The sequence below is a fragment of the Bos indicus genome, chromosome 6, assembly GCF_029378745.1.
Source record: "Bos indicus isolate NIAB-ARS_2022 breed Sahiwal x Tharparkar chromosome 6, NIAB-ARS_B.indTharparkar_mat_pri_1.0, whole genome shotgun sequence".
NCBI classification, from domain to species: domain Eukaryota; kingdom Metazoa; phylum Chordata; class Mammalia; order Artiodactyla; family Bovidae; genus Bos; species Bos indicus.
In genome coordinates, this window is record NC_091765.1 from 43,746,581 (window position 1) to 43,766,631 (window position 20,051).

General features: G+C 39.4%; 1 long non-coding RNA gene across 6 annotated transcripts in view; it reads left to right on the top strand.

Moving 5' to 3' along the window:
* LOC109560365 (uncharacterized) overlaps positions 1-20,051 on the top strand; it is a 67,404-nt gene that overhangs the window by 14,762 nt on the left and 32,591 nt on the right. The window contains exon 3 of one of the 6 annotated variants that reach the window (XR_011567129.1): positions 15,208-15,418. The exons of the other annotated variants lie outside the window; for them this stretch is intronic. This is a non-coding gene — a long non-coding RNA (uncharacterized lncRNA). The remainder of the gene's footprint in view (positions 1-15,207; positions 15,419-20,051) is intronic. 6 annotated transcript variants of the gene reach the window in all.

Genomic DNA, 20,051 nt, shown 5'->3' on the forward strand with positions numbered 1-20,051 from the left:
GAACTGATCTCCTTTGAAATGGACTGGTTGGATCTCCTTGCAGTCCAAGGGACTCTCAAGAGTCTTCTCCAACACCGTAGTTCAAAAGCATCAATTCTTCGGCACTCAGCTTTCTTCACAGTCCAACTCTCACACCCATACATGACCACTGGAAAAACCATAGCTTTGACTAGATGGACCTTTGTTGGCAAAGTAATGTCTCTGCTTTTTAATATGCTGTCCAGGTTGGTCATAATTTTCCTTCCAAGGTGGTGTATCAATATATAATCCAACCAGAAGTGGGTAAAAATCCCTGTTGTTCTAAATCTCATCAATACTTATTTTCTAGATTTTTTTTTCAGTTTGCTTGGCTAATATTTTATCTTCCCTGTACTATATCAGTGGCAATTAGATACATTTTACTGCAAATGAAGAGTCACAGAATTCAAAATAATAATACTTACAAATCTATATTTTTAGAGAGAAAAGTAATACACAATAGCAGGACAATTAAAATAAGGATATCCATCAAAGTCAAAGGCTGCTTAACAACAAGTCCAGGGGAGGTAGAATGAATTCCAATTGTCCTCTCTCTGTAAAGATCATGACAAATGCCCTTTTTTTCTCAACCAGGAACCACAAACCTGTACATAGCATACCCAGAAAAAGACAGCCCAAGATAGAGTTTCAGTTCAGTTCAGTTCAGTCATTCAGTCGTGTCCGACTCTTTGAGACCTCATGAATTGCAGCACGCCAGGCCTCCCTGTCCATTACCAATTCCCAGAGTTTACCCAAACTCATGTCCATTGAGTCGGTGATGCCATCTAACCATCTCATCCTCTGTCCTCCCCTTCTCCTCCTGCCTTCAATCTTTCCCAACATCAGGGTCTTTTCAAATGAGTCAGCGCTTTGTATCAAGTGGCCAAAATATTGGAGTTTCAGCTTCAATATCAGTCCTTCCAATGAACACCCAGAACTAATCTCCTTTAGGATGGACTGGTTGGATCTCCTTGCAGTCCAAGGGACTCTCAAGAGTCTTCTCCAACACCACAGTTCAAAAGCATCAATTCTTTGGCACTCAGCTTTCTTTATAGTCCAACTCTCACATCCATACATGACTACTGTAAAAAGTATAGCTTTGACTAGATGGACCTTTGTTGGCAAAGTAATGTCTCTGCTTTTTAATACACTGTCTAGGTTTATCATAGCTTTTCTTCCAAGGAGCAAGCATCTTTTAATTTCATGGCTGCAGTCACCATCTGCAGTGATTTTGGAGGGCAAGAAAATAAAATCTATCACTGTTTCCATGGTTTCACCATCTATTTGCCATGAAGTGATGAGACTGGATGCCATGATCTTAGTTTTCTGAGTGTTGAGTTTTAAGCCGGCTTTTCCACTCTCCTCTTTCACTTTCATCAAGAGGTCCTTTATTTCCTCTTCACCGTCTGCCATAAGGGTGGTGTCATCTCTGCATATCTGAGGTTATTGATATTTTTCCCAGCGATCTTGATTCCAGCTTATGCTTCATCTAGTTTGGCATTTGCATGATGTATCTTGCATATAAGTTAAATAAGCAGGGTGACAGTATACAGTCTTGTCATACTCCATTCCCAATTTTGAACCAGTCTGTTGTTCCATGTCTGGTTCTAACTGTTGCTTCCTGACCTGCATACAGTTTTCTCAGGAGGCAGGTCAAGTGGTTTGGTATTCCCATCTCTTTAAGAATTTTCCACAGTTTGTTGTGATACACAGTCAAAGGCTTTAACTTAGTCAATGAACAGAAATAGATGTTTTTCTGGAATTCTCCTGCTTTTTCTATGATCCAATGGATGTTGTCAATTTGATCTTTGGTTCCTCTGCCTTTTTTATATCCAGCTTGAACATCTGGAAGTTATTTTAGTTGAAACTCACTGCTATTATACAGAAACCTGATGATGTTATAGTAAAGTGTAGAAAGAACAGAAGCATTCTATAATCCAAAAATTAAATCTCTGTCTTTTCATGACCCTATGCCCCTTGGCTGTGATTCTCAAAGTGTTTTTCATATTTTTTTGCCTTTCCATTAGGTGAGACAAGAAAGCCAGAGAGAGGTTGGATTTAAGTATTCTACTTTCTCCAGGTCAGTTAGGTTCTGGTGAAATTTAAATTGGTTAAGTAAAGTTATGGTTAATTGTGTCTTTGGAGGAGTGAGTTAACTCCTTTGTTTAGAATGCTCTAATGTCTTTCAGAATGCTTACTTTCTCTTCCACCAGGGTGGTGTCTTCTCCAGTCTTCATCCTGAGGTAAACGTGGTAGAACTCCAGGAGGTAAAATGCACAAAACTGTGCCCTCCTCCCAAGCCCAGCCCACAGGTGCTTTTAACTCTAAAACTAGTCCATATGTGGAGAAGGCAATGGCACCCCACTCCAGTACTCTTGCCTGGGAAATCCCATGGATGGAGGAGCCTGGTAGGCTGCAGTCCATGGGGTCGCAAAGAGTCAGACACGACTGAGCGACTTCACTTTCCCTTTTCACTTTCATGCACTGGAGAAGGAAATGGCAACCCACTCCAGTGTTCTTGCCTGGAGAATCCCAGGGATGTGAGCCTGGTGGGCTGCCATCTATGGGGTTGCACAGAGTTGGACACAAATGACGTGACTTAGCAGCAGCAGCAGTCCATATGTTACCCCTAGCAATCCATCAGTCACATTTTAAGTGCTCTTATGAGTACTGGCTCCAGAATCAGGCTTTTGCTTGGGCTTAGGCTCTAGGCAAACATAAGGTAATATGATTTTTGGTACTTAATTCTCTTTCCAATTTTTAGGACACCAGTTTAACCTATGACATTTGGTGGATCCATGTGTTATCTGATGGATCTAAAGAGAGGTGTCAATTTTCAGTTTGTTCAACTTTTTACTTGTGAGAACAGGAGTGATAACTTCTAAGATATTTATATGTTTGACCAGAAACCACATGCTTTATTTCTTCACGAATTTCTTTTTTTTTTTTTTCTTTTTTATATTCCTTTGGAGTTTTACCTAAGAAATTTTATAACATCTGTGCTGAGAATGCATTCCTTGAGAGAGGATTTGCATTTGCTTCTGCTAGACCCTTGAGAGAACACTAGCCCAGGAATATTTTACATAATTTCTTGACTCGGGACTTTTAGATACTGTAGGCCTTAATTCTCAACTTGTGTGAAAGCTAATATGTAGTTAAGAACTTTTAGAGCAAACGTTTAAATTTTTATCTCATCTAAGACTCAAGGCCAGAATTTACAAGGTTCTTTGCTTTTTCCCTTCGCATATTGTATATTTTCCCAATTCCTTTTTTTTTCCTGAGGAAGTATCTTATTAAGAATACCCTTCCTCCTCTCTTCCACAAGATTGTTAAAAGAAAAGTTATAGCTTCTTGGAAATCTACAAATTCTTTTTATGAAATCTTCCATCTTATTTCTTTGTATTGTGTTGCCCAAAAGTTCATTTTGCTTTTTTTGCATAAAATGGTATGGAAAAACCTGAGCAATCTTTTTGGCCAATCCAATATTTTCTGTCCCACCTTTTTCTGCTCCTGGACAACTTCTATTTTACTGAGTACTAAAATATACATTTAAGTTTTTCTTTTAATTTTCCATTTTTTGTGTGAAAGGAATCCATTTGGTGTACCTTGCCTACAATATTGCCAGGAATAGAAATCTGGTTCAGTTTTTATTTGTTTAATATATTAGGATTTAAATACATATATTTAAATATATATATTAATATATATGATATATCTTTCCACAACTACAAAAATGTAAAAAAGCATTAAAGTAGAAAATCTCCATGAGTGTTTCCTCTTCTAAATTCAGCATTGTGGTTAAAAATATGAGCGTTGGTGCCAGAATTACTGAGATTGATTTCCACTTCTGCTAATAATTAGTGACCTTAGGCTAGTTACTGAAGCCTTCTGTGTTTTAATTTCTTCATATTTAAAATGAATGTAACAATATCACCTTCCTCATAAGGTCAATAGGAGGTTTAATGAGCCAAGATATGCAAAAACACCTGAAATTGTGACTGTCACATAGCAAGCATTCAATAAACCTCTACTACACTACACTAACACCGTTATGTATTTTTATTGTCTATTATTGCTGTTGCCTTGTGATCGTTCCTGGTTAGTTGTATGGACTGAAAGTTTGTGTCCCCCTAAAATTCATGTGCTGAAGCAGTAACCCCCAATGTGATGATGTTTGCATATGGGAGGTAATTAAGTTTAGATAAAGTCATGAGGGTGGTGCCCTCATGATGCAATTTGTACCCTTTTAAGAAGAGGAAGACACATAAGAGCACACTCTCTCTCCCTCTGAGAGGACAGCTGTCTATAAGCCAAAGAAGCAGGCCTGCACCAGACACTGAATCTGCAGACACCTTCATCTTGGATTTCTCAGCAATGAACCACAAGAAGTAATTTTCCACTGATCAAGCCACCCAGTCTAAGGCATTTTGTTACAGAAACCTCAACAGATTAAGATATTGGCTGCTGCTGCTGCTAAGTCGCTTCAGTAATGTCCAACTCTGTGCGACCCCATAGACAGCAGCCCACCAGGCTCCCCCATCCCTGGGATTCTCCACGAAAGAACACTGGAGTGGGTTGCCATTTCCTTCTCCAATACATGAAAGTGAAAAATGAAAGTGAAGTCGCTCAGTGGTGTCTGACTCCTAGAGACCCCACGGACTGCAGCCTACCAGGCTTCTCCATCCATGGGATTTTCCAGGCAAGAGTATTGGAGTGGGGTGCCATTGCCTTCCCCAAAGATATTGGCTAATTCAATATAATTAGTAAATCTCTGTTCTTAATTATCTTTTTGGAATATACTACTTGACTGAATTCCTTGTTTCTAGATGAACGTAAGCTGGCTATACACAGGGCACCAGGAAGTAGGTATTTTTGCCAAAATAAAGAAAAAGTGAACACTTTTCTTCAGGCGCAGCTGTTTGTACTGTCCTACAAACCTACTTTGTTCAAAGCTGGTGTTTTTCCTTCACCCAAGAACAGAATTGCATATCCTTTAGAAAGTTGAGAGTTTCTGCTGTCTAGAGACTGAATAGCTGTACTGGACTCTCCTGGTTTAATTTCTTTATACCTCTAGGCAATAAAAAGACAGATTGTCAGGTATAATCAGTGACATGTTCCAGGGAGGCCATGTACACATCTACCTAGACTTGCACTTCCATCTTTTTTCTTAACATCACATCACAGGACAAAAGCCATCCTCGCCACTCATTCATTTATTCACTTTGTTATTTATCAGTTTTACAATAGGTGTTGTGTTAGGCACTTGTGATAGTATGTGGGTTAACAGGAAATCCCTCCTCTCAAGAAAGTCACAGTCTAGTGACAAAACTCATCCACACAAAAAATTTACACACAGTGCCGGAGGGAGTGGAAAAAAGCTTCACTGAGTAGAAGTGATATTTTATCTAGGTCTTGAAAGTCGAAAAGGAATCTATCTTTTGGAGAGAAAAGAATGTACATTCCAGGCAAAGTGAACATTATATGCTAAATTATAAAAGTCAGTCATTTAAACTAGTTTGGCTTCAGTTAGCCAACCCATATGGCTGGAGTGTAAGGTGTATTGGGGGAGGAGGAAAACATATGAGTCTAAAAGTTCAACAGAGAGCAGAGGCCTCATATGCTCAGGTTTGGGATGCTGTCTTCGGGTAGTAAGTCCACACATACCAGAGAGCTAAGCATCAAAGGACATAATCAAGCTTGTGTTTAAGAAAAAAGAGTGGGAAATAGGATGAAGGATTGTCATGTTGAGACCAGTTGGGGGCAGTTATGTGATTCAGGTCTGAGCACAGGCAAGGCAGTGAAGATGGAAATGAGAGGGAGTGATTTGAAAGACTTGAACAGGCAAAAATGACAGGATTAGGTGAGGGATTATAAATGAAGGATGAGAAAAGCAGGGCAGGGCTTCAGAAAGATTTCTAGTGTGACATGTTTAACTGACATAGAGAATACAGAATTGAAAGCAAAGTGCTAGAAGAGCACTCATTTGTTTTTAATTCTATACCAGGAAACACTGCACAAGGCTTGGTCAAATAACCACGACAGCCTTTGCACACTTGAATTTCTGGATGCTCTGTAGCCCAGGCTTGCTGCCATTCTGTCTCTCCTTGGAGCGGGCCTCGGGGACTCCACCTACTCCCCAGTCTCTGAAGCTGTGCACATCAACTTTATCCCTCGAGGATTCTCTCCCCTCGAGCTTCCTTGCAGAGAGTAACAGTCTCCCCAGCTTCCTCCTTCCTTCTACTCCCCAAAGACCGGTACACATGACATTTGAAAAAATGACTATTAATCACCACAGAGAAATAGAGAAAAGCAAGAATAACAAACACAAGGGAATTGCAAAGTTTAAGAAATTGTACAGATTTCTTTACCCTTCTCTTACTGAAAAAATAACAGAGAACCAGTTCCGCTGCTCCTCCCCTGCATCTTCTTAAAGCTTTATTGGTAAGGATGGGGAACAGCCATCTCCTCAAGCTAGTCTACTGTCGGTCCTTCAAGAAGAGGACATGCTCACTCCTTTCTCATGAGAGCCCTTCCTTTTAAGGGACTGGCATGAATTCCTTCACATCTGTACAAATATAGTTCAACAAATATTTATTGAAACTTGCTGTCCTCCAGGCACTGTGGTGGGCCCTGGGACTACAGTAGTGAAACCGACATAGTTCCTGTACCGGAAGCTCACCCAGTAGGGTGGAAGAAATCGAACACCTATACCTTTACCAGGCAGTGTCCTTTCTCAAACAGATAATGGACTCAGGTAACCTCCATGGTGGCAGGAATTTTTTTTAAAATAAGTTTCATTTCCTGCTGTCTATTCCATCACTCTTCCATCACCAAGAATGGAGCTCAGTGAATAGTTGGTGCCTAATCAATGCACCTTGAATCATGACATATTCTCCATCTAAAACAGAAAGCTCTTTGTACACTTCCTCAAAAAAGAACTGATTCCTCTTATGACTAAGATATTTAAAAGTACTCCTATAAGAATAATATTCTTCATATTCAGAAAACTATAATTTAAAAAGTGATTCATCCACTGGAATTGATTTTACTTCATTCCCAACTTTTCTCTTGTTCTGTGAAGTGTATGAAAACTATTACTGAGTTGTGCTAGGATTTATTATGTTTAGAAAACATGAGGGATAGAGGGGCAGGGCAGAAGGCAATCGATATGAGGACTTCAAGACACCACCAGGCTCCTTATACTGAGATTAGTATGTTTGGGGTCTATACTTGTGGCAGGTTGTATTTCCCAGAGGTGGCAGATTTTACTTTTCAAAATATCTTCCAATATACATGATTTTCTTTCACTGCAATTTTAATTTTCCTTTTATTGAGAGGTAGGGTCTCAGTTCTCTCTCTTTGAATATGAGTCTGTGCTGTGTGCTTAGTAGCTCTGGCCCCCTGGGCTGTAGCCCACCAGGCTCCTCTGTCCATGGAATTCTCCGGGCAAGAATACTGGATTGGATTGCCATTTCCTCTTCCAAGAAATCCTGACCCAAGGATTGAACCTGCATCTCCTGCACTGGCAAGCAAATTCTTTATCCACAAGTGGGCTTGTAGAAAAAATGATGCTACATGACTTCTGAAAGTGAAAGTTGCTCAGTCGTGTCTGACTCTTTGCCACCCCATGGACTATACAGTCCATGGAATTCTCCAGGCCAGAATACTGGAGTGGGTAGCCTTTCCCTTCTCCAGGGGATCTTCCCAACCCAGGGATTGAACCCAAGTCTCCCACATTGCAGGAGGATTCTTTACCAGCTGAGCCACAAGGCTAGCCCATAAAAGCACCAAAGTTCTGTGTGGTTCTCTTGAGACACTCACCAGAGCTCTGAGAAATCCTGTTAGTAGTTTGGCTGTTTTCAAGCCACCATGCTGTGAAGAAGCCCAATCTGGCCTTCATGAAGAGAACAAGGAGAGAATGGACGTGAAACAAAATTAAACATTGATTCATATTGAGTAATTTTTACTCAAAACTGACCTGTAGTATTGTTCAGTGTCTTAGTGTTAATTTCTTGTTGTTGCTGTTCATTCATCCAGTTGTGTCCAACTCTTTGTGACCCCATGGACTGCAGCATGCCAGGCCTCCCTGTCCCTCACCATCTCCCGGAGTTTTCCCAAGCTCATGTTCATTGCATCGGTGATTCTGTTCATTCCTTATTGAGTTCTTAATAGCACTCAAATACATTTTTCTTCTTTCTTTCCTCTTTTTTCTTTCTTTCTGAAATACCTCTCCATCATCACTGTGCTTGGTCTTGGAGGAAGGGTAGGTAAACCAAAATACTGGGGTGAGCAAGGGATTCAAGTTCCTCTCAGGACATTAAATCTTGGGCAGAGTGAAATAATTACCAAGAAATAGAGCTGATTCATCCCATCCATCATGATGAGGTTATTAGTCAATGTTCTCCAGATCCCTGAAGTAGTTTTGGCTCTCATCCTATTCTAAAGACACTTTTGTGAACTTTCCTACAATCCTATACAAATTCCTTTTCTGCAAAATCTATCTGGCATACAATTTTTATAGATTCTTAGATAATCCAAGTTGAATTTTGAGTCTTTATATTCAGGGATTGACAAATCTATACAAATATTGACCCCAAAAAATTTATGCTTAATCTCCAGCAGATCAGTAAATCTGGTCCAGCAGACCAGAAGATCATTTTGGTCCCTGACACATTTCTCACGTTTGATATTCCCTAACTAAATTGATGTTTAGAACTTCCTGGAGTCAGAACCTTCTTTTCTTCTATTTTTATTGTATCATAAATTTTGTAGTATTCTGTTTGCAAATAAGTGCACATTCCTTAGAAAACTTAGAAACTAATGATAAACCAAATGAAGCATAAAAAAAGAAGAAATTGAATTTCTCCATATTACTAAAGGACATACAATTACAAATTAGAAGATGCCCAATTTGAACTAATTTAGATAAGAAAGAAATTTATTTGCAAATAAGCATATAACCAAATATAAAATCAGATATATAACCAATTTGGTTTTATAAACATATAGCCAAATTTCAGCAGGGCAAGGATGATGTTGTTCTCAGGGATGACTGAGTCCAGTCATTCCATTTTCATCCATACTTATCTAAGGAGCTGTTGTACTACATCATACATCACAACTTGGGGGTAGAAAGACTTAATTACAGGCAATTTCAGGCCGAGTCCAGCACCAATGCATATAGGTGACCTCCAAGCAAGAAATATGTTACCTAGCTGATTTTTAGCTTTTATCTATAAGCTATAATTTTCAAAAGGTTCTACAAATTTCTTTCCGAGTGTGAGGCAACCTGATCAACCCATATAAACTAGTTAGCATGAAGCAATCAGCTGTGTCCCCCTCAGTCACTTCCTGTTGTACAGTTACTTAAATATTTGACTGTTCAGTATTGACATGTGGACTCCAACCCCAATTCTACTGCCATGAAAGATGACTCCATGATCATCCTCACTGTGTCACTGGAAGTAACAATCTACCTACATTTGGCTGCTAAAGTCACATGATAATTCAGAAGTCTTTAGCATTCATAGTACCTAGGCTCCTCAGCTACAGAAAAGTTACCACCTACAATCAATCCAAAGGCTTCTCATTCATAAGGAGGGAGAAAATGTTTATATATTAAATACCTACTGTTTGTCTTGTACTTGGTTATTTTCTGAATACGTTTCTCAGTCCTTTCCCTCAACAGTATGAACATTCCTAATCAGGTTCAGAGACTGCCCCAAGGTATATATTAGAAGTGATCACAACACCTCCATTCTTGGACAAGGGCCAAAGTCTTCTATTATAGCTGTTGGGGTTTTAGAGGATCAAAATATAACAAGTCTATTTCTCATCGAGATTTGGAACGAATTAATAGATAGACAAAAGAAATTGGGAATCAAATTGTTAGCTTCATTGATTGGAGGACTTGGCTGAGATTTGCAAACAAATAGAATTCTGTGGCTCTCTTTCCCATGCTCATCCTGTCATAGTCTGCTTGGTTTAAATGTTGAGACAGCCTAGCTGAGGAACAGTGCCCACAAAAAACTGATACATATACCTGCCTAAGACAGTTGCTTCAAAATGTCTTGGGGCAACAGGAAAGAAAGCAGAACAACTCCCCAGTATTTAAATTAATAATTGCCTCTGTGTGTGTGTATTTTCTTTTGTCATTCTCTCTCTTTACAACCAATACCTATTTTCCTTTTCATTAATTTTTTCTTCAACTTTCACTGCAATTATCCAATACCAGTGAGCTTTCTAATCCATTGACTATGAGATTTCTCTTGTCCATTAACAACCTTCCATTCTTACATCCTAATTTACTCTCATTTCCATAGGTTGGAATAATAATTATTTGCAAAAAGTACTCTTAAATATGCCTGTTCATGGGGAACTCTATATTTTGTAATAACCTATATGGGAAAGGAAGCTTAAATAGAATGACTATATTTATATATAACTATGTATAATATATGTGTATATATAAAACTTAATCTCTATGCTGTATACCTGACACTAATGCAACATTGTATATCAACTATAATCCAATAAAATGTTAAAAAAACAACACAACATCCATAAAAAGTATGAAATTTTGCCATTTACAACAACATGGATAAACTTGGAGGGCATTATGCTAACTGAGATAAGTCAGACAAAGACAAATACTGTATGACATCTGTAATTTGTGAAATATAAAAATTTACCAAACTGGTGGATATAGCAACAGAAACATATTCACAGATTATGAGAAAAAACTACTGGTTCTCTTGTGGCTCAGAGTCTTCCTGCAATGCAGGAGACCCAGGTTCTATCCCTGGGTCAAGAAGATCCCCTGGAGAAGGGAATAGCTACCCACTCCAGTATTCTTGCCTGGAGAATTCCATGGCCAGAGGAGCCTGGTGGGCTACAGTCCATGAGGTCGCAAAGAGTCAGGCACAACTGAGTGACTAACAATTCCAATTCCAATTCCCACTGGTGAGAAGAAATGAAGAAGGGGCAAGATAAGGGTTAGAGATTATGAGGTACAAACTGCTATGTGTCAAATAGGTAAGTTACACAGATATACTGTACTGTACAGGACAAGGAATATAGTCAATATTTTATAACTATAAATGGGGCTTCCCTGGTAGCTCAGTCGGTAAAGAATCTGCCTGCAGTGCAGGAGACCTGGGTTCAATCCCTGGGTCAGGAAGATCCCCTGGAAAAGGAAATGGAACCCACTCCCGTATTCTTGCCTGGAAAATCCCACAGAGGAGCCTGGCTGGCTACAGTCCATGAGGTCGCAAGAGTCAGACATGACTTAGCAAGTAAATGACCACCATAAATGGAGTATAACCTGTAAAATCATGAATCAGTGTTGTACATGTGAAATTTATATGATGTACATTAATTATATTCAATAATAAATATGTAAATAAATGAAAAGAAAAGACTGGGCATTGGCTGAATTCAATGCTCACAGTATCCTTATGCTGAAATCAAGTTGTCATCTGGACTGTGTTGTTCTCTGGAGGCTCAGCTGTGGAAGGACTCACTTTCAGGCTCCCTCGGGTTTCTGGCAGAATTTCTTTTTCTCATGGCTGTGGACTTATGGAACTTCATTCTTCAAAGTGAACAAAAGAGAGTTTCTGCTGTCTAAAGTTTCTATCTTCAGGGAAGGCTTGGCTACACTTTTAAAGGCCTTACTTGACTAGGTGAGGCCTGTCTAGGATAATGTCTCTTGGATTAACTCAAATACACATGGTTATGGATCTTAATTAAACATCCACAAAATCCCTTCATCATTTCTATGTTTTATTGGTTAGAAGTCAAAAGGAAGGTATTATATATGAGACTTCAAGAGATCAGTTTGTGTGTCTACACAGGCCTCTCAAAGCCCCAGTTCTTATTTATATTGGTTCAACTTAACCCTCTACTAACACTATTCCTGAACTTGAACATACAAATACTATCATTAAAAAAAAAAAAAAAAAATCACGTATTTGGCTGTTTGGTCAGTCTTCAAACACATGGAAATAAATCTTAAGTGGCTTTTTAACACTGGATGTACTTCACTAGAAAACTCTCTCTCATTTCTGGGAAGCTATTGTCACATCTTTTACTCTTCACCATTGGCCAATGACAGAGCTTTATACTCCAAAGAGAAGTACCTCATCCTTCTACTATCAAGTCTACCAACTCCCCATTTTGTGTACCCACTCTGCCCTTTATTCTGTCTCTGCTTCTACTTAAGACCAACACTTTCCCTTAATCTTTTCCTCGTGGATTGCTATCTCAAGGAATTCATGCTGTCATGATTCTTTTTTTTCCCCCCTTGTTGTGTCACTTCATCTCCTTCCTTTAAAAAAAAAAAAATCTTAAAACACAGTCTCTTAGTTGTGGCTTGCAGGTTCTTAGTTGCAACACTTAGTTGCATATTGCAACTAAGATTTATTGCATCCAAATTAAAAAAAAATACTTCCAAGAACAATCTCTGCAATTTTTCAATAAAACTACAATGATTCCATAAATTTAAAAAATTATTAAAATGAAATCAAATAATTATTAATAATTAAAGAATTATCAAAATGAAAGCAAAACAGTATTTTTTTTATTTTCTTTGTCTCCAGATCTTCTGACTGCCTTTCAATTCCATGCTTCCTTTCACCCCAGAGCTCCTTAGGAGCTGTTTCTATTAACTCTCTGGACATTCTCAACACCCATTTTTTCCCTCAATTCCTCTTAATCTGTTGCCATTTCATCAGGGACATCATTGACTTTTCTTCCTACTGTAAGCAATATTCAGTTCCTCATGCTGTTGTTAAGTCTTGTCCAACTGTTTGTGACCCCATGGAGTGTAGCCCACTAGGTACCTCTGTCAGTGGGATTTCCCAGGCAAGAATATTGGAGTGGGTTGCCATTTCTTTATCCTGGGGATTTTCTGAGCCCTTGGATAGAACCCATGTCTCCTGCACATATCTTATAAATTTCAGGTAGATTCTTTACCACTGAGCCACCAGGGAAGTCCCAGGTCCTCCATCATTTAGCAAAGAAGCAAAGAAGACTAAAAAAGAGAGAGCTACAAAGTGTGAGAGGAAAAAAAGAGAGCTACAAAGTGTGAGAGGAAAAAAAAACCACTAGAGTCTATGGTGTCACTGAATCCCAGAGGAGAAGGGTATATAAGAAGGGAGTGGTTAATTGGAGACAATTACCAAGGACTCCACCTTTCCTATGCAGAGGACATGCATTCAATCCAGTGTATCAACCAGGGATTTTAAGAGATTTGCCAGTTTTGTTACATAATCCAGATACATATAGTCTATACTTACATTCTGCCTCTCCAGAGTTCCTTTGATTGTCCCCTTCTATGAAGCACCCAAATTCCTTGGCTCTACTTACTGTCTTTGAATGCCACCCTTCCCATGACTCCTCACATTATTAGAGCATTTGCACTCATCATATTTGATTTCTCCAAATTTGCTTACTTACACCCATTCCAATGTTCAACAAAGTGCAGTCCAGTTGCTATGTGAAAGGGATTCTCCCTCCTTAGAAGGCACTGGTGAATGGGATAATTTTTTTAATTTATTTTTTTATTGAAGGATAATTGCTTTACAGACTTTTGCTGTTTTCTGTCAAACCTCAACATGAATCAGCCATAGGTATACATATATCCCCTCCCTTTTGAATCTCTCTCCCATCTCCTGCCTCATCCCACCCCTCTAGATGGATACAGAGCCCCTGTTTGAGTTTCCTGAGCCGTACCGCAAATTCCCATTGGCTATCTATTTTACGTACAGTAATGTAAGTTTCCATGTTACTCTTTCCAAACATCTCACCCTCTCCTTCCCCCTCCCCATGTCCATAAGTCTATTCTCTATGTCTGCTTCTCCATTGCTGCCCAGTACATAAATTCTTCAGTACCATTTTTCTATGTTCCATACATGTGCATTAGAATATGGTATTTATCTTTCTTTCTGACTCACTTCACTCTATATAATAGGTTGTAGGTTCATCTACCTCATCAGAACTGACTCAAATACATTCCTTTTTTATGGCTGAGTAATATTCCATTGTGTATATGTACTACAACTTCTTTATCCAATCATCTGTTGATGGGCATCTAGATTGCTCCCATATTCTACCTATTGTAAATAGTGCTGCAATGAACAACGGGATACATGTGTCTTTTTCAATTTTGGTGTCCTCTGGGTATGTGCCTAGGAGTGGGATTGCTGAGTCATATGGTGGTTCTATTCCTAGTGTTTTAAGGAATCTCCATACCTTCTTCCATAGTGGCTGCATCAATTTACATTCCTTCCAACAGTGCAAGAGTCCATGCCCTCTCCAGCATTTATTGTTTGCAGAGTTTTTGATGATGGTCACTCTGACTGGTTTGAAGTAATAATATCTCATTGTAGTTTTGATTTCCATTTCTCTAATAATGAGTGATGTTGAGCATCTTTTCATGTGTTTGTTAGCCATCTATATGTCTTCTTTGGAGAAATGTCTATTAGGTCGTTAACCCACTTTTTGATTGGGTTGTTTGTTTTTCTACCGTTGAGTTGTATGAGTTCCTTATATATTTTGGAAATTAATCCTTTGTCAGTTGTTTCACTTGCTATAATTTTCTCCCATTCTGAGGGTTGTCTTTTTCCCTTGCTTATAGTTTTCTTTGCTGTGCAAAAGCTTTTGGTTTATCCAGTTCCCACTTGTTTACTTTTGTTTTTATTCTGTTACTCTAGACGGTGAGTCATAGAGCATCTTGCTTTGATTTATATCATCAAGTGTTCTGCCTATGTTTTCCTGTAAGAGTTTTGTAGTTTCTGGTCTTACATTTAAGTCTTTAATCAATTTTGAGTTTATCTTTGTGTATGGTGTTAGGAAGTGTTTTAATTTCATTCTTTTACATGTATCTGTCCAGTTTTCCCAGCACCATTCATTGAAGAGGCTTTCTTTGCCCAATTATTTATTCTTGCCCCCTTGTCAAAAATAAGGTACCCATATGTGCATGGGTTTATTTCTGGGCTTTCTGTCTTGTTCCATTGGTCTATATTTCCATTTTTTGTGTCAGTACCATGCTGTCTTGATGACTATAGCTTTATAGTATAATCTGAAGTCAGGACGATTTATTCTTCCAGCTCCATTCTTCTTTCTCAAGACTGCTTTGGCTATTTGGGATCTTTTGTGTTCCCATATGAATTGTGAAAATTTTTGTTCTAGGTCTGTGAAAAATACCGTTGGTAATTTGATAGGGATCACATTGAATCTTGAACATGGAGTAGCTCCTCTTGGCCCTCCTGCACTGCGCAGCCACCGCTCCTTGGACGTTCAAGGTCAGGAGGGGCAGCGGTGAGGATATATCCCTCGTCCAAGGTAAAGAGCAACAGCTGCAGTTTTCTGGAGCAGCCGTGAAGAGACAGCCCAGTCCAAGGTAAGAGAAACCCAAGTAAGACGGTACGTGTTGTGAGTGGGCATCAGAGGGCAGACAAACTGAAACCATAATCACAGAAAACTAGTCAATCTAATCACACAGACCACAGCCTTGTCTAACTCAATGAAACTAAGCCATGCCATGTGGGGCCACCCAAGATGGGTGGGTCATGGTGGAGAGGTCTGACAGAATGTGGTCCACTGGAGAAGGGAATGGCAAACCACTTCAGTATTCTTGCCTTGAGAACCCCATGAACAGTATGAAAGGCAAAATGATAGGATACTGAAAGAGGAACTCCCCAGGTTGGTAGGTGCCCAGTATGCTACTGGAGATCAGTGCAGAAGTAACTCCAGAAAGAATGAAAGGATGGAGCCAAAGCAAAAACAATACCCAGTTGTGGATGTGACTGGTGATAGAAGCAAGGTCCGATGCTATAAAGAGCAATATTGCATAGGAACCTGGAATGTTAGGTCCATGAATCAAGACAAATTGGAAGTGGTCAAACAGGAGATGGCAAGAATGAACGTCAACATTCTAGGAATCAGCGAACTAAAATGGACTGGAATGGGTGAATGTAACTCAGATGACTATTATATCTACTACTGTGGGCAGGAATCCCTTAGAAGAAATGGAGTAGCCATCATGGTCAACAAAAGAGTCCAAAATGCAGTACTTGGATGCAATCTCAAAAACCGACAGAATGATATCTGTTCATTTCCAAGGCAAACCATGCAGTATCACAGTAATCCAAGTCTATTCTCCAACCACTAATGCTGAAGAAGCTGAGGTTGAAAGGTTCTATGAAGACCTACAAGAACTTTTAGAACTAACACCCAAAAACAATGTCCTTTTCATTATAGGGGACTGGAATGCAAAAGTAGGAAGTCAAGAAACACCTGGAGTAACAGGCAAATTTGGCCTGAAATACGGAATGAAGCAGGGCAAAGGCTAATAGAGTTTTGCCAAGAGAACGCACTGGTCATAACAAACACCTTCTTCCAACAACACAAGAGAAGACTCTACACATGGACATCACCAGATGGTCAACACTGAAATCAGATTGGTTCTATTCTTTGCAGCCAAAGATGGAGAAGCTCTATATAGTCAGCAAAAACAAGACCGGGAGCTGACTGTGGCTCAGATCATGAACTCCTTATTGCCAAATTCAGACTGAAATTGAAGAAAGTAGGGAAACCCCTAGACCATTCAGGTATGACCTAAGTCAAATCCCTTATGATTATACAGTGGAAGTGAGAAATAGATTTAAGGGACTAGATCTGATAGATAGAGTGCCTGGTGAACTGTGGACGGAGGTTCGTGACATTGTACATGAGACAGGGATCAAGATCATCCTCATGGAAAAGCAAAAAAGCAAATTGGCTGTCTGGGGTGGCCTTACAAATAGCTGTGAAAAGAGAAGCCAAAAGCAAAGGAGAAAAGGAAAGATATAAGCATCTGAATGCAGAGTTCCAAAGAATAGCAAGAAGAGATAAGAAAGCCTTCCTCAGCAATCAATGCAAAGAAATAGAGGAAAACAACAGAATGCGAAAGACTAGAGATATCTTCAAGAAAATTAGAGACACCAAGGGAATTTTTCATGAAAATATGGGCTCGATAAAAGACAGAAATGGTATGAACCTAACAGAAGCAGAAGATATTAAGAAGAGGTGGCAAGAATACACAGAAGATCTATACAAAAAAGATCTTCACGACTAAGATAATCACGATGGTGTGATCACTCACCTAGAGCCAGACATCCTGGAATTTGAAGTCAAGTGGGCCTTACAAAGCATCACTACAAACAAAGCTAGTGGAGGTGATGGAATTCAAGTGGAGCTATTTCAAATCCTGAAAGATGATGCTGTGAAAGTGGTGCACTCAATATGCCAACAAGTTTGGAAAACTCAGCAGTGGCCACAGGACTGGAAAAGGTCAGTTTTCATTCCAATCCCAAAGAAAGGCAATGCCAAAGAATGCTCAAACTACCGCACAATCTCACACGCTGGTAAAGTAATTCTCAAAATTCTCCAGGCCAGGCTTCAGCAATATGTGAACCGTGAACTTCCTGATGTTCAAGCTGGTTTTAGAAAAGGCAGAGGAACCAGAGATCAAATTGTCAACATCCTCTGGATCATGGGAAAAGCAAGAGAGTTCCAGAAAAACATCTATTTCTGCTTTATTGACTATGCCAAAGCCTTTGACTGTGTGGATCACAATAAACTGTGGAAAATTCTGAAAGAGATGGGAATACCAGACCACCTAACCTGCCTCTTGAGAAATTTGTATGCAGGTCAGGAAGCAACAGTTAGAACTGGACATGGAACAAGAGACTGGTTCCAAATAGGAAAAGGAGTATGTCAAGGCTGTATATTGTCACCCTGCTTATTTAACTTCTATGCAGAGTACATCATGAGAAACGCTGGGCTGAAAGAATCACAAGCTGGAATCAAGATTGCTGGGAGAAATATCAATAACCTCAGATATGCAGATGACACCACCCTAATGGCAGAAAGTGAAGAGGAACTAAGAAACCTCTTGATGAAAGTGAAAGAAGAGAGTGAAAAAGTTGGCTTAAAGCTCAACATTCAGAAAATGAGGATCATGGCATCTGGTCCCATCACTTCATGGGAAATATATGGGGAAACAGTGGAAACAGTGTCAGACTTTATTTTTGGGGGGCTCCAAAATCACTGCAGATGGTGATTACAACCATGAAATTAAAAGACACTTACTCCTTGGAAGAAAAGTTATGACCCACCTAGACAGCATATTTGGAGAAGGTAATGGCACCCCACTCTAGTACTCTTGCCTGGCAAATCCCATGGACAGAGGGGCCTGGTAGACTGCAGTAGCTGAGTCAGACATGACTGAGCAAGTTTACTTTCACTTTTCACTTTCATGCATTGGAGACGCAAATGGCAACCCACTCCAGTGTTCTTGCCTGGAGAATCCCAGGGACAGGGGAGCCCGATGGGCTTCCGTCTATAGGGTCGCACAGAGTTGGAAATGACTGAAGTGACTTAGCAGCAGCAGCAGACAGCATATTAAAAAGCAGAGACATTACTTTGCCAATTTTCCAGTGGTCATGTATGGATGTGAGAGTTGGACTGTGAAGAAAGCTGAGTGCCAAAGAATTGATGCTTTTAAACTGTTGTGTTGGAGAAGACTTTGAGAGTCCCTTGGACTGCAAGGAGATCCAACTAGTCCATTCTAAAGGAGATCAGCCCTGGGATTTCTTTGGAAGGACTGATGCTAAAGCTGAAACTCCAGTACTTTGGCCACCTCATGTGTAGAGTTGACTCATTGGAAAAGACTGATGCTGGGAGGGATTGTGGGCAGGAGGGGAAGGGGATGACGGAGGATGAGATGGCTGGATGGCATCACTGAGTCGATGAACATGAGTTTGAGTGAACTCTGGGAGTTGGTGATGGTCAGGGAGGCCTGGCATGCTGCAATTCATGGGGTCTCAAAGAGTCGGACATGACTGAGCATCTAAACTGAACTGAATTGATGTTGAATCTATTGATAGGATTTGATAGTATAGTCATTTTCACAATATTTATTCCTCCTACCTATCCAGGAACATGGAATATCTCTCCCTCTGTTTATGCCATCTTTGATTTCTTTCATCACTGTCATAATTTTATGTGTACAGTTCTTTTGTCTTCTTAGGTAAGTTTATTCCTAGATATTTAATTCTTTTTGTTGTAAAGGTGAATGGGATTGATTCTTTAATTTCTCTTTCTGATTTTTCATTATTAGTATATAGAAATGTAAGTGATTTTTGTGTACTATTTTGTATCCTGAAACTTTGCTAAATTCACTGATTAGCTCTAGTAATCTTCTAATACTATCCTTAGGGTTTTCTATGTACAGTATCATGTCATCTTCAAACAGTGATGTACTTCTCCTTTTCTGATCTGGATTCTTTTTATGTCTTTTTCTTTGATTGCTGTAGCTAGGACTTCCAGACTATATTGAATAATAGTGGTGAAAGGGAACACCCTTGTCTTGTTCCTGATCTTAGGGGCAATACTTTCAATTTTTAACAATTGAGAACAATGTTTACCGTAGGCTTATCATATATGACCTTTACTATGTTGAGGTAGTTTACCTCTATGCCCATTTTTTGAAGAGTTTTAATGATAAATGGGTACTAGATTTGTCAAAGGCTTTTTCTGCATTTATTGAAATTATCATATGGCTTTAATCTTTCAGTTTGTTAATATGGTGTATGACACTGACTTATTTGAGTACACTGAAGAATTTTTGCATCCCTGGAATAAACCCAACTTGATTATGGTGTATGAACTTTTTGATGTGTTGCTGAATTCTGTTTGCTAAAATTTTGTTGAGGATTTTTGCATCTGTGTTCATCAGTGATATTGGCCTGCAGTTTTCTTTTTTTGCGGTGTCTTTCCTGATGTTCAGGCTGGTTTTAGAAAAGGCAGAGGAACCAGAGATCAAATTGCCAGCATCCGCTGGATCATGGAAAAAGCAAGAGAGTTCCATAAAAACATCTATTTCTGCTTTATTGACTATGCCAAAGCCTTTGACTGTGTGAATCACAATAAACTGTGGGAAATTCTGAAAGAGATGGGAATACCAGACCACCTGACCTGCCTCTTGAGAA